This window comes from Mycteria americana, chromosome 10, assembly GCF_035582795.1.
Source record: "Mycteria americana isolate JAX WOST 10 ecotype Jacksonville Zoo and Gardens chromosome 10, USCA_MyAme_1.0, whole genome shotgun sequence".
NCBI lineage: Eukaryota > Metazoa > Chordata > Aves > Ciconiiformes > Ciconiidae > Mycteria > Mycteria americana.
In genome coordinates this window covers 1,427,588-1,439,702 of record NC_134374.1, presented here as the reverse complement: position 1 = coordinate 1,439,702, position 12,115 = coordinate 1,427,588, and the positions used below count along the sequence as shown (strand labels likewise).

The 12,115-nt window shown below is 36.1% G+C and overlaps 1 long non-coding RNA gene across 1 annotated transcript in view; it reads right to left on the bottom strand.

The window, feature by feature from the left end:
* The window catches only part of LOC142415224 (uncharacterized), a 106,093-nt gene that overhangs the window by 30,565 nt on the left and 63,413 nt on the right, over positions 1 to 12,115 (bottom strand). Inside the window, exons 2-3 of the long non-coding RNA XR_012777328.1 lie at positions 3,036 to 3,132; positions 1,884 to 2,058 (exon numbers count right to left, since the gene is read on the bottom strand). This is a non-coding gene — a long non-coding RNA (uncharacterized LOC142415224). The remainder of the gene's footprint in view (positions 1 to 1,883; positions 2,059 to 3,035; positions 3,133 to 12,115) is intronic.

The window sequence follows — 12,115 nt, the reverse complement described above, 5'->3', positions numbered from 1 at the left end:
TACAACCAAGAAGGCTTTGCAAAATTTAATACACTGCTAAAGGACTGTTACTCAATATGTTTCATACTGGAGAAAATCTGATACTATCTATCACAATACATGAAAACAAGTGTGCACATTACCTCTCTGAGCAGAGCGTCTGAATTTTTATAATTGACATTTTCCTGCTGCCAATAGAGTATGCTGTGATTTGCAGAGTTATTTGACACAGTCTCTATATGTAAAGATTTTGCTAAAGATTTCCATGTTACAGAATTTAGTTAGACTTTTTTCATGGCCCTTTACTCTTCATAGTTAATAACATTTTAGACAAATTCAGTATGAAATTTAATCATGTATCTATCTACCTTTGGTTTAACACATTGAGTACTTAATAAGCTCATTGCCATCAAGCTCTTATCACTCATGATGTATTCTAGATGTCTGAATATACAAATTTCATATACAACTACTAGAGAAAATTCAGACCTTGATGAAATTATATTCTTTGTAGTTATAGTAACTTTAATAGCTAAAGACAACTGGTGATACAGCTGAATGCATCATAAACCAAATAGCTTCCTTTTATAGTTAACCAAACAGCTTCTTCCTCCCCCTCCAGCAACTGAAGAACAAATTATCAATAATAGGCAGATGGCCATTAGCATAATCCATAAAGCCAGAAGACATTACAGTACTTTGTATCTATCAACACTGATTAGCAGCATAACGTTTAATTAGCCTCTGTGAAGAGAACAGTGAGTAACAGGGTAGGGATATGACAAAGGAAATGGTTTTAATAATACACTGGATGTTTTTCAAAGTGAAATAATTTCCAGCTCACAGGCTCTTCAGCAAAGGGCGCTTTAGCAAGGATTGGTTCAGAATGCGCACATTGATCAAAACAAGGAAAATTACAAGTTTTAATAGGTGTAAATTTAGCTAAAATGTTAGAATCTGAGCAGAAATAATCTTGTATGAGCTGAACCAATTCTAGCTTGCTAATAAAAAAGCAAGTGGATTAAGGGATAGAGGCATTTTGTGACTGCAGGAAGAAAAGGTTGCGTATTAAAGCCTGGTTAGCCTTGAAAAACTTTCCTTGGATTATGTCCAACAGCCCTTTGACAAATCCTCTTTTGCTGGCCTTCATTAAACCCAATATATACCTATATCTAACTATATAAAAATATAAACTCAAAGTCTAAAGACAACAAAGCATAACAGCTTAAGTCTCAAATATTTATTAAGTAGCATAGAAAAGAAGTGATTTAGCCTCAGCAGTCTCCTGTTTCACAGTCTTTTTTAGTGGCAACAAATAATGTAATATAGGTAGCTTGCTTTTCAGGTGAAAACCCTAAATTTAATGATTACGTAAACATTGAAGGATGCATGTTAGACTGGACAATATTTTCAAAATACCTTATATGTTTGATGGAGAGATCTGAGCCCTTTATCACAAAGCTTAATATAGCTCCATGTAAATAAAAGGCATAAAGCACGTAGAGAAGGCAATGACTATCATTAATATGTATTGAAATACACACACTATGAGGTGGAACTTACATCTCCAAATTCAGCAGAGAGGGGCTCTGAATCAAAGAAGACAGAAGAATATAATTTTCTATTTATATTCTATATTTTATATTTTAGTGTTTCACCATTCTTTCCATTACGATCTCTTCCAATCTCAGGTTATCTGAATGAGAAATCATGCATCAGCATGGCTGCTGATGGCTGAGATGAAATTGTAACACAGATACTGAGACAGTTTGGATATGTGTGGTGGAAACAAAGATGTGGCATCAAAGTGAAAAAATCAAGCTCTTGCAGTACAATACAGTTATATTAGTTTGTTGCTATTAGCTATACTGAAGACATAGCTACAGAAAAACATGCAGTAATACCGATGGCTGTGGATCTAAGGTATTTTCTTTCCTCCTCTGTCTGAACAAGATGGTTATTAGCTCAGTGGAGAATGGGAACAGCTGGGAGAGCTGGGGCAGAACTGTCACTCAGAAACGTGGGCAGAATAAGAGACAGAAGGAAGTTCCTAGAGTTGCTGGTAACATTGACAAGTGCCTGAAAAAGAAAAACAGAGCGGTATATTTCACTCTTTTGATTCGAAACACAGACGGCTCCTGATGTAGGCAGTATATCATGGGAGAACAAGAAAGTTTCCATGTGGGAACTTCAAGAATCCATTTTCTCATTAAGCATGCAATTGAATGAGATAAGCATCTGTGCAGAAAAGCAAAGATGCAGTCACAAGCCACAAGCATGTCAGGGGACTAGCCTAAGTCAGATGCAAAGCGGAAGTGAGGTACATTGTTTGTCAGGGACATCTGCAGATGCTTCAGTGAATGGCATAACCTTTATCTGCTAAAACATACCACCTGTTACTGGAGAAAACAGCACGTAGGCACAAGGTGCATCAGATGGTACAACCTACTCCAACAAAAACATTTGGAAGGGAAATATTGCTGAATTAGTTTGAAGATTAAACAGGATTTCATATGCCTACCTCTTCTTTGCAACAAGTCTTTGGACAGCTAAGTAATTCCAGTGTTCCAGGTGGGAAGTACAGGAGAACTTCCTTTTCTCCCTACTTAAAAAGAGTTTAAGAAAACTGCGAGTCATAGTGCTGTTCAGCTTCATAAAGCTGTTTCATTAACTGTGCCCATCTCAACTGACGCTCAGCTAAACCTAGATCAGCAGCTTCACGAGTTTACAAAATGTGCTTCTCAAATCCATTTTCTACCTTTCTATCTCTACAGGCCTCATAGTGGAAAAGGAAAGGAAACGTTGCCTAGACACTGAGAGAAGGTCTCTTCTAACTCTCAGGTTGCTTCTAGTAAAATGTCCTGATTGCAGAGTCTCCCATTGCCTACATATGCTGTACAGAATATCTACGAATTGATACAATACAAATTCATCTTTTGGTGCAAAGATAATGGCCTTGACTAGGCTATCTGGATATATAGGGGTACTTCTTTCTAATTAATTTCTTTAGTACTGGACTGCTTGAATATATAATTAGATAAGTTTTATGGACTTACCTATGTTTGGCCATCTCTTTCCCTTTCTCAGTTCATCATTTCACTTTGAATGCTGATAACTCTGGGCATCTCTCATCCCCAATTCAACAGCTTCCCTCTTTTTGATAGAACAAAGTATACAAAATATTATAGAGATAGAGTATGCTATCATAAACATCATTCTTTCACATGGTTCCATTTCTTGACATAACCACAGTTTGCACTTTCATTGTGCATATTAACATGGTGTATGTTTTCCAATTAATCACGGCAAATTAACTGTCTTTGCCTTATCATAGGCAAGGACAGTTCCACTGGCCTTGCTGTAGCATTTCATTGTGTGAATTCTTAGCTAAGAACAAAGGTATTAAAATTAATTTTTGATTTAAGGTCTTATTAAGAGGATCTCTTCTTACACCAAAGTCCATTCAGATGGAAAGATGCTCACCTGTGTGGTGCTTAGAGAATTCTACCTACTTCGAACGATGAAGAAATTCAGTTAATTTTAATTCAGAGAAAACAAAAGTAAATATGGACATAAACTTCATCTAAAAAACCTACTTTAATCCAGATATACCTGAACATGTTGTTGGCTTTTTTGCTGTTGCTGCACACTAAGCATTGATTTCACAGAACAGTCAATCATGACTCCAAGGTCAGTATACTGCACAATCACTGCCCATTCCAAGCCTAAACTGTGTAGGCACGGTTTAAGTTCTCTTTCCCTAGATGCATCACCTTACTTTTGTACACAGTGAATTTGACTAATCTCTTTCCTAGCCCACTAAGTTTTGTAAGTTCCTTCTGGAATTCCATATCATTAGGATGGTATCTCGAAAGGGCTTAATGTCATCTTCAGACCTCACTGTTTATTGTCTTCTCTAGTTCATCAATGAAGATCAATTGTTACTGGTCCCAGACTGGTACTGCACTGATCCCTGGTCAACACTTTTCTGTAATGAAAAATGATCCCTTTTTTCCTATCCCTTAATCATTTTTCAGTGTACCAAAGAACTCTTCCACCAGTCCTGAGGCAGGTTAATTTATTTTATAATTTTGAAGTGGAACCATGTCAAAGAACAACTATATAAAGTCCACTAGATCCTCTTTATCCATTTTTTTCCCTGATATCCTCACAGAAACCCAGAAAGCTGGTGAGGCATGATTTTCCTTAACAGAGGCGTGCTAACTCTTTCCCAATTGACCACTTTTATCCATGCACTCAGTGACCTTGGTTTTTTACAGATTCTACCATACAGCTGGGGTGGATCTCAGACTCACCAGTCTGTAGTTCCCAGGATTCTCTCTCATGTCTTTTTTGTAGATGGCAATTACATTGGCTCCCCATCTGTTCTCTGGTTCAATGACTGTTCGTCAAGGTAGGTTGCACACCTTGGCCATCAGTTCTGCAATTTCATACTTGTATTCCTTTAGGCATCTCAGGTGAATACTATTCAATTCTGGCATTAAATTTACCTATTTGATCTAAATTGTCCTTTGAATCAACCTAGCTTCACTAGTCTATAGGTTACAAAGACTGTAGTGTTGTGATGGGTATAGAAACATCACCAAAATCTTCAAAAGTAAAAACCAATGTACAGAACTTATTTAGATTCTCTTCTACAGCTTTATCACTGTGTGTTTCCTTCGTTTTGGTAGTGGCTTCTGGCTTTTGCTGTATTTAGGGTTTTTTTCTATGAGCTTGCACACCCTCTGAAAGGTGCTCTTCAAATTCCTTTTTTGGTCTTCTTACTGTTCAGATCCCATTTGACCTGCCACATTTCATGACTTTCCAGCTCTCCCCTTTTGAGCAAGTTTTCCATTCTTGAATACTGACTTTTCCACTAGGAGAACCTCCTCAATTTTTCTGTTGAAGTAAGAGCGGGGTTTGGCCTCCATTTTTTTTTCTGTTGAATTGTGGTACATAGTTTACCTGGGCTTCTAATATTTTAAACAGCCTGTAGGCTGCTGACAGGCCCTATAACAAGGCCACTCTCTCACTAGTAACTCTTTAAATTAGCCTCTATCCACTACTTAAGAGCAAAAGCAGAATAGCATTTTTTTCTTCTAGATTCGAAGACTAGTTGCTCTAGGAATCAGCCATTTATTGTATGCAAAAATTGCATCTCTATGTCTTGAGCCACTGATTCAGTCTACATATTCAGTCTACAGTTGAAATATTCCATTATTACTCCTTCCCCTGTATTTGCAGCCTCACTAGTGCACTTAACATTCCTGCATCACTGTAATTCTCCTAACTGATGGATTTGTAGTGCAATCCTCATGACACCTTTATTTTGCAAGAGTATGAGAATTCTTCCACAAGGATTCTATAGCAATTCTCTTTTTCTGTAATGTTGTTATCCTGTTACCCTTTCACGTATTCTTCACACACAGCACCACTACCCCACCAGTACATTGTAGTTACCATTCCTGTATAATAGATAAACTGCTCATTGATTATCCCACTTCTAACAGGTCTCTGAGATGCTTATGTTATCAAGGTTGTCATCTGAGGCCATGCTTTCTAATCCCCCCATTTGAATATTTAGGTTGTTAGCACTGGTGCAGAAGCACCTGCCATGACTTTGTTGCAAGTGCCAGTCAGTGGGTATTCCAACCGGTCTGCCTTTACTGTTTGTTGTGATTGTGCTATTAATTTTCCTCTTAGCTCTTTCAAAACTGCAGGGAGCACTAGCCATGTTCCCTTCATTGGTTGTGTTGGTCCAAACCAGAGGTGCTCTTCCACAACTGTTAGCTTTCTCTCTGCTTTTACTTAAATACTCCTTCTGAAGTTTTAATTTTCAGTGCCAGCAGCACAGTTCCATTTTGATTAAAATACTACTAAAATTTCTAAAACACGTAAGTAAAGCCGCACTGGCTCACAGCTTTCTTATGCAATCGGCATCCATACTCCTGCAAAACATGTATTTATTACCTTCTTAAAAAAATGGAAAGAAAAGTCTTTAAGCATGGTACGAAGCTGCTCTTTCATAATGGACATGCTTAATCCTTTGATATTTTAAATTTGTGTGTAAAGAAAAAAAGTTTTAGAGAAAATACAAATCCCTTCAGGCAGTATCTGAATATGAACTGTTATGGCATATATTTTGATACCTCCTGTCCTGTAATATAGGAAGGAACTCAAATGAAAGTAACATCAAAAGAGGAGACAATTACATAGATAAAGGCAAATTCAGAGTGGTTTACACTTTGTTGCTTGATAATTTTTCTAAAGTTGTATTTTGATTTTTTTCTTACTATGAGACTAGAAACATGTCTACCATGATGGCTACAGGAAAACAATTAACTTCCTTCAAACATTTATTAAAGGTATTTATGAAAATAGTGACTTGCTTTTCAAAGAACTAGGCAAGTATCTTATTTTATTGCCTATTTAATCTACAGCTTATTGTGATCTGGATCCACAGAAATCTGGCTTCATGACGACTTGCAGTTACAGGCCTCCTTGCATTACCTCAATTGGCAGAAGTCCTCTCCAGAAACCATCTCTAGTTCGAGGTTCAAACCCAACTCAGATCTAATTATGCCCAGGCATGCAACTGCAAAGATGAAACTGAAGCTTCCATTTCATCCTCAATTCAGGACCTGATTCAAAACTATTCAAAAGTAACTGAAAAGCATTCCTTGATGGTAATGGGCTTTAAATCCGCCCTGGATTCTTGGCTTATCTGAACTAGTATAGTGGTGTAGCTATAATGTCTCCTTGTTTTCACTTAGTGGCCAAAATGCAAAATTTTACAATTAGCTCTAATCAGGAAGACAACTCATTTGTCAGTGAAAATCAATGGACCACTTGCAACGGATCACAGTTGCAGCATTCAGGTCTGGCATAGTATTGTCAGCTGCTTTTAGTTACCAAAGATCCAGGAATGGGAATGACTTTCAGCCTTTTATAAGGTCACCAAGACCTACAGATGATCAAGAAGTGACAGGAACTGTGCTGAACTACTTGTCCTCTTAACTACCTATTCTCTGGCCTGTGAAGTTTTTGACCATAGGATTATTTCTTAGTCAAACCAAGTATAATACCAAATTCAATATGTTGTCATATGAATCAATCACATTTTTTCCTTAAATCTGAGTAAAATTAATTCCAATATTTCTTTTGCTTTAAATGTGCAATTATCAGAGACATTTTTCAGTTGCTCAAGTGACAATTTCAATCTTCACACGACATAAAAGTTGACATATTTTTAGACAATAGAATTGACTAGAATGTTATAAGTATGTTAGAGTGTGGTAATTGCAGATCTGCTGGTGATAAATCAAATACAGGAATGGCAAATGTTGTACCTAAATAATTTGAGGCAAACAATGTCTCGTCTTCTGCCTATGTCAGCTTCAAATTAGCACATGTCAGTAAAACACCTGCCTTATTAAATCCTGTGCTTGCTTACATAGCTATGCTCAGCTTTAAGTTTTCTGCAGAAATTGTTTGTCCATGTGATAAGGAGAGTTTTGATGACCTAGAATATCCTTTGCTGTTGACATGTCAAGAAGTTGTTTTTCTCTGGTAGATTACTTTAGATTTGTCTTAGCAATGACAAAATACATAAAATAACTCTAAAGAGCTGAAAAGCAACCTTAACGTATTCATGTTCTCTCTGTCACACAGAGTCTATGCGGGTTTTTAAACAATGTGTAACTCATAGTAGATGAGTCAGCCTGAAGATGGCAAGACTTTGTCTGAAATCACAGCAAGAGCTACTTGATCTCGCGTCTTTACTTCACCATAATTATTTTTTGAAGTTGTAGCTGCATTTTCAGGGGAGAAGGAGGAATATGTTGACAATGACCATAATACAAATGCTAAAATCCTTCTACCACACACTCAAAATTATTATTGGACTGCAGAAGAGACAAGGAAAGAGGAAGATCATTTGCAAGAAGCAGTGCTTAGCAGCTTTCTTACAAACTTATTAATGTGTTCTCAATTTACTGCTCTTTGCTGTCTTTCGAACATCTCAAAAATCACAATGCTGTAACAGGTAAAATCTTGTTTTGGAGGATGTGCTGATGTCTCTGTGTTAACAATATTGGAACCAAGATACATCTTTTATATGAGCTATTTTTAACTAAGACTCAATATTCTTGCACTGCAAGCACTTAGGTTATAGTTGTAGTCAATTCCAGGAACTGCTGAGAGTTTTCAGCTTTGCTAAAATACATGAACAAATGGACTTCCATCTCTCTTAACCCAGTAACACATTTCTTTTTTAGGGAGTGAAAAAATCAAAGAAGGAAATGCAACCCTTTTCTTTGAGTAAAGATAAGACATGATGTTGTAAATGAGAAAAGATTAATAAAAGCTGGTTCACTCTTGATCCAGAGATAACTCAGATACTGAAACAATTAATTGGGCAAAGGGTTCAATTAAGCTGAAATGCCTCTCAGTGTGACTTCATATACCTTACTTGTCAAGGAACAATTTTCTAGTACATGTTCAAATTTTTTTAACAATGATGTTGTTTCATTTTTCACATTTGAATCTTAGCTGGCCAACAAAAAAAATGTGGAATAGGAGCATTTGGAAGAAGAAACTGTGAAGTTATTTACTGAAAAGTTATGCTGGACTGCAGTTAATTAGGAAAAAATCAGATTAAAACCTGGAGACAATGAAATAAGGAGTTTAATATAGACTAGAAACAGATATTTTAAACTGAATGTAAGCAGTCAAAATGTAGTCTTGTTACAAATTCAGTGAACTCAATAAAGCCTAAGCTGGGTTCTAGGAATAACTATTTCCATCAGTAGGAAAAAATTGAATTAATTGGTAACTTATGAATATTTACTAATCTGCATTTATTTCTAGTAAAGACCAATTTGCACACACAAATATAAGCAAGTGGCAAGCTGTTTAGTAATGTATCAGCTGGCTTTATTCAAACTTAGGATAGCAGAAATACATGCTTTAAAATTATGTGACCTGTTTCTAAGTGTAATCTCCCCAACCAAACAGATGCTCTAAAAGAATATTGAGTATTAAAAGTGAACTTTAAAAAGCAATATGTTTACAAAAAACATTAGCATTGTAGTGGAAGGGGATTTAGTAATGCGCACACCTCAATTGTTGTTGAAATACTTGTTTACTTGCTTACTGTTGCTAATAAGCTGTGTAGCTTAATCAGGAGGCTAGGTAGCTTGATCTGTAAAATATTAAATTGAATCAACAAGGTATATTTTTCATAAATAAGATACACAGAGAATAGTAAACTTTGTATCTTGAGCATAAGACTATGCACTCAATCAGCACAAAAGCGTGACCATAAAAGTATGTAGCAAAATCAAGGGCACATACAGCTTTATCAGTGTATCATGGTTGTACAGCTAAGCAACTGTCACCAGTTGCTACCCTAGAGCTACCCCTAGAGCACAGCAAAGATTTTAATCACAAGTATACAAGTGGTTCATATGTACACAGGCAAAAGGTTGGAATTCTCTTTTGCTACTTGAATTTCCACTAAGCCTTCATATAATCTAAAGTAACGATGATATTGAGAAACTGGCCAGTGGAATATAATAAGTGATTAAAAACTGCAAATTATAATAAGAATACACATAGGCAAGTGTAAGCTTGAGGGGAAACACTAATGTAAAATCCATGTTTGATTTCTAAATACATAATGTCATGATCCCTGTGTAACCACTAATGTAGAGTGTCTTTGCTAGACACAGGCCATTGATTACTGAACTAGATCAGTGTTAATATTAGCACTTTTAATGTACATTCCTGTAGTAGTACGTGCTGCTGTCTACTGTTCTTGCAAAACATTAGGAATAAAATATGCTTTGAAAAAGAAATGGGAACTTGCAACATTTACTAGATTCAGGTTTAATAGAAATGGATGGCATGGAATTCAATGAACTGCCGTTTTCATTTGGAAGTTGTCATTATGTTCTTCAGAACCTTGATTTGAAAAAGAGGAAGTAGTTTCCTGGCTGTTATGGTTCTGGGCATAAAAAATGGAATTGAGTACAAACTGCAGAAAACAAGGCCAACCTGATCCTAAGAACAACCTGAAACAATAACTCAAATACTTTGAGTGGCCCACTTTGAGTGACTCTAAACATGTCTGGCTTTCTAATGTCCTTTCTCTGATTTATTGATGAGCTGAGAAATAATGCATTACTTGGTAACTTTAATTTCCTCACTAACATCCAGTTAAGATCAGAGGTGTCTTCAGGTATCTTTAGAATAGCTAGACTAGCTTCCTGTAAATTATAAACCATCGAGTTTCAATCCAGATACAGCCAAAAAACCCAAAAATTGTTTGTCTAAATGGCCTCTTTCTGGAAGGCATCCACTTGTTTTGGTGACACTGAAGAATGGAGAATTATTACTTTTTTTAAATGTGCTAAATACTCTTTCTGTAAAGGAGTTGTTGGTTTTGGTTTTTTTTTCATTCGACTAGATAAAGGTCTTCTAAGTCTCTAACCATCTAAGTGTTTTCTCTAGCCTTGCTATTCTGTGGTTGTCTGTACCTTCTCAACTTTTCCAGCATCTTCTTTTAGCAGAACCATTCATCAGATTGGAGGCAGAAGTCCAACACCAGTTTTCCCAATATCTTTCATGCAGAGAGAAACCATGCCCCGACCCCTATTTTACTGTATGAACTCTCCTTTTGTACAGATATTTCTTTCTTGCATGAGTTTAAGTGGTACTGAACTCGCATCCTTCAACAGAGTCACTGCTTTTCATAATCTGTAAATCTGACTGGAATTCCCTGTTCCTATGGACATGACATAACTTTTCATTTGGCTCTGTTGCAGTATATTTTGTTTGAATAAGTCTAGCTTAGCAAATCATCCTATTCACTCTGTTCTCACCTTTGCTTATGTATTCTTGTTTATAACATTTGCAGGTAGCGCAGTGACTTCCTACACCCTGAGCCATCAGAAGCAACACTCTTGATTAGCACCAGGCCTGATTACTGATTTCTCAAACCCCATGCAGAAAGTACTTTGCTTGCTGATGACTGTTTTTGAGATTTGTCAGTACATCAATCTTAATACACAAAAACCCCCAACTTTATTTAATGTGTGCCTTTCTTTTACAGTATAGTGAGTTTTTCATAAATTAAGTGGGTATATTTCTTATTTCAAAGAACCAGGTAAACCATAAGAAATTATTTATTTATCAGATAATGATATTCCACACAAGATTCTGTACTTGCCTTTTTATTCAGATTTGCTTTTTCAGCATACCAAGAGGTTGGAGATTGGTTTGTTGGCAGAAATTGGGAATAATATCCTAAACATTTTCTTTTCCAACTGAACTGGAAGGAACAGAGCAATGTAACAGTGTAGGCCCCAAGGAAGAGTTATCCATGGGTTATCCATGGATTTGAAAGCAGCTGCATATTAGTGAGAAGGTCCACAGTTTACTTACCTGATAAATACAGGAAAAGGGCCCTCCATTTTATACAGAGACCCCCAGACATTTTATACAAGAAACCCCCCAGAAAAAAAATACAAATAGACAATCTTGAACCAATATAAAAATCCCCCTACAATTTACAAAGTGTAATCTAAAGGGTTATAATTAAATAATTGTTATTTATTTCTAGCATGGTTATACTATATCTTCATCCACTGTGGTTGAAGAAACCATTTTCCATCTTTCCCTATGCATAGTACAAGGATGCTTTATATACAGTCTGTTGTGAAATAAACACTTTTACACTCTGATGTGTCTTATTATGATAGCTGGCCATAAGTGAGGATTTTGCAAAAACATAAGAAATAAAATCCAAAAACTGAATAAAACTTGATTAGCATTTTGTCTGAGTTTAACTTAAATAAGGGCTTCTTCATATAGTTCTGTTTAGCATATTGACAAGCAAAATTTACACTTCAGGGTAAACAAAGAGTTTGTATTTAACATAGTGTTGCATTGCTCGCTAAAACTTACACATTCAGGCAAAAAATTTGTTCAGTAAGAGTTTACTTTATACAACCACTCTTTAGGAGTCCCAATTCTGAATGCATAGTAAAGGTCTTCAGCTCAGAAGTTACAAGAAATTAACTACCACTTCAAATACTGCCTAATATCAAGCAAATAACTAGTATTTTCAAAA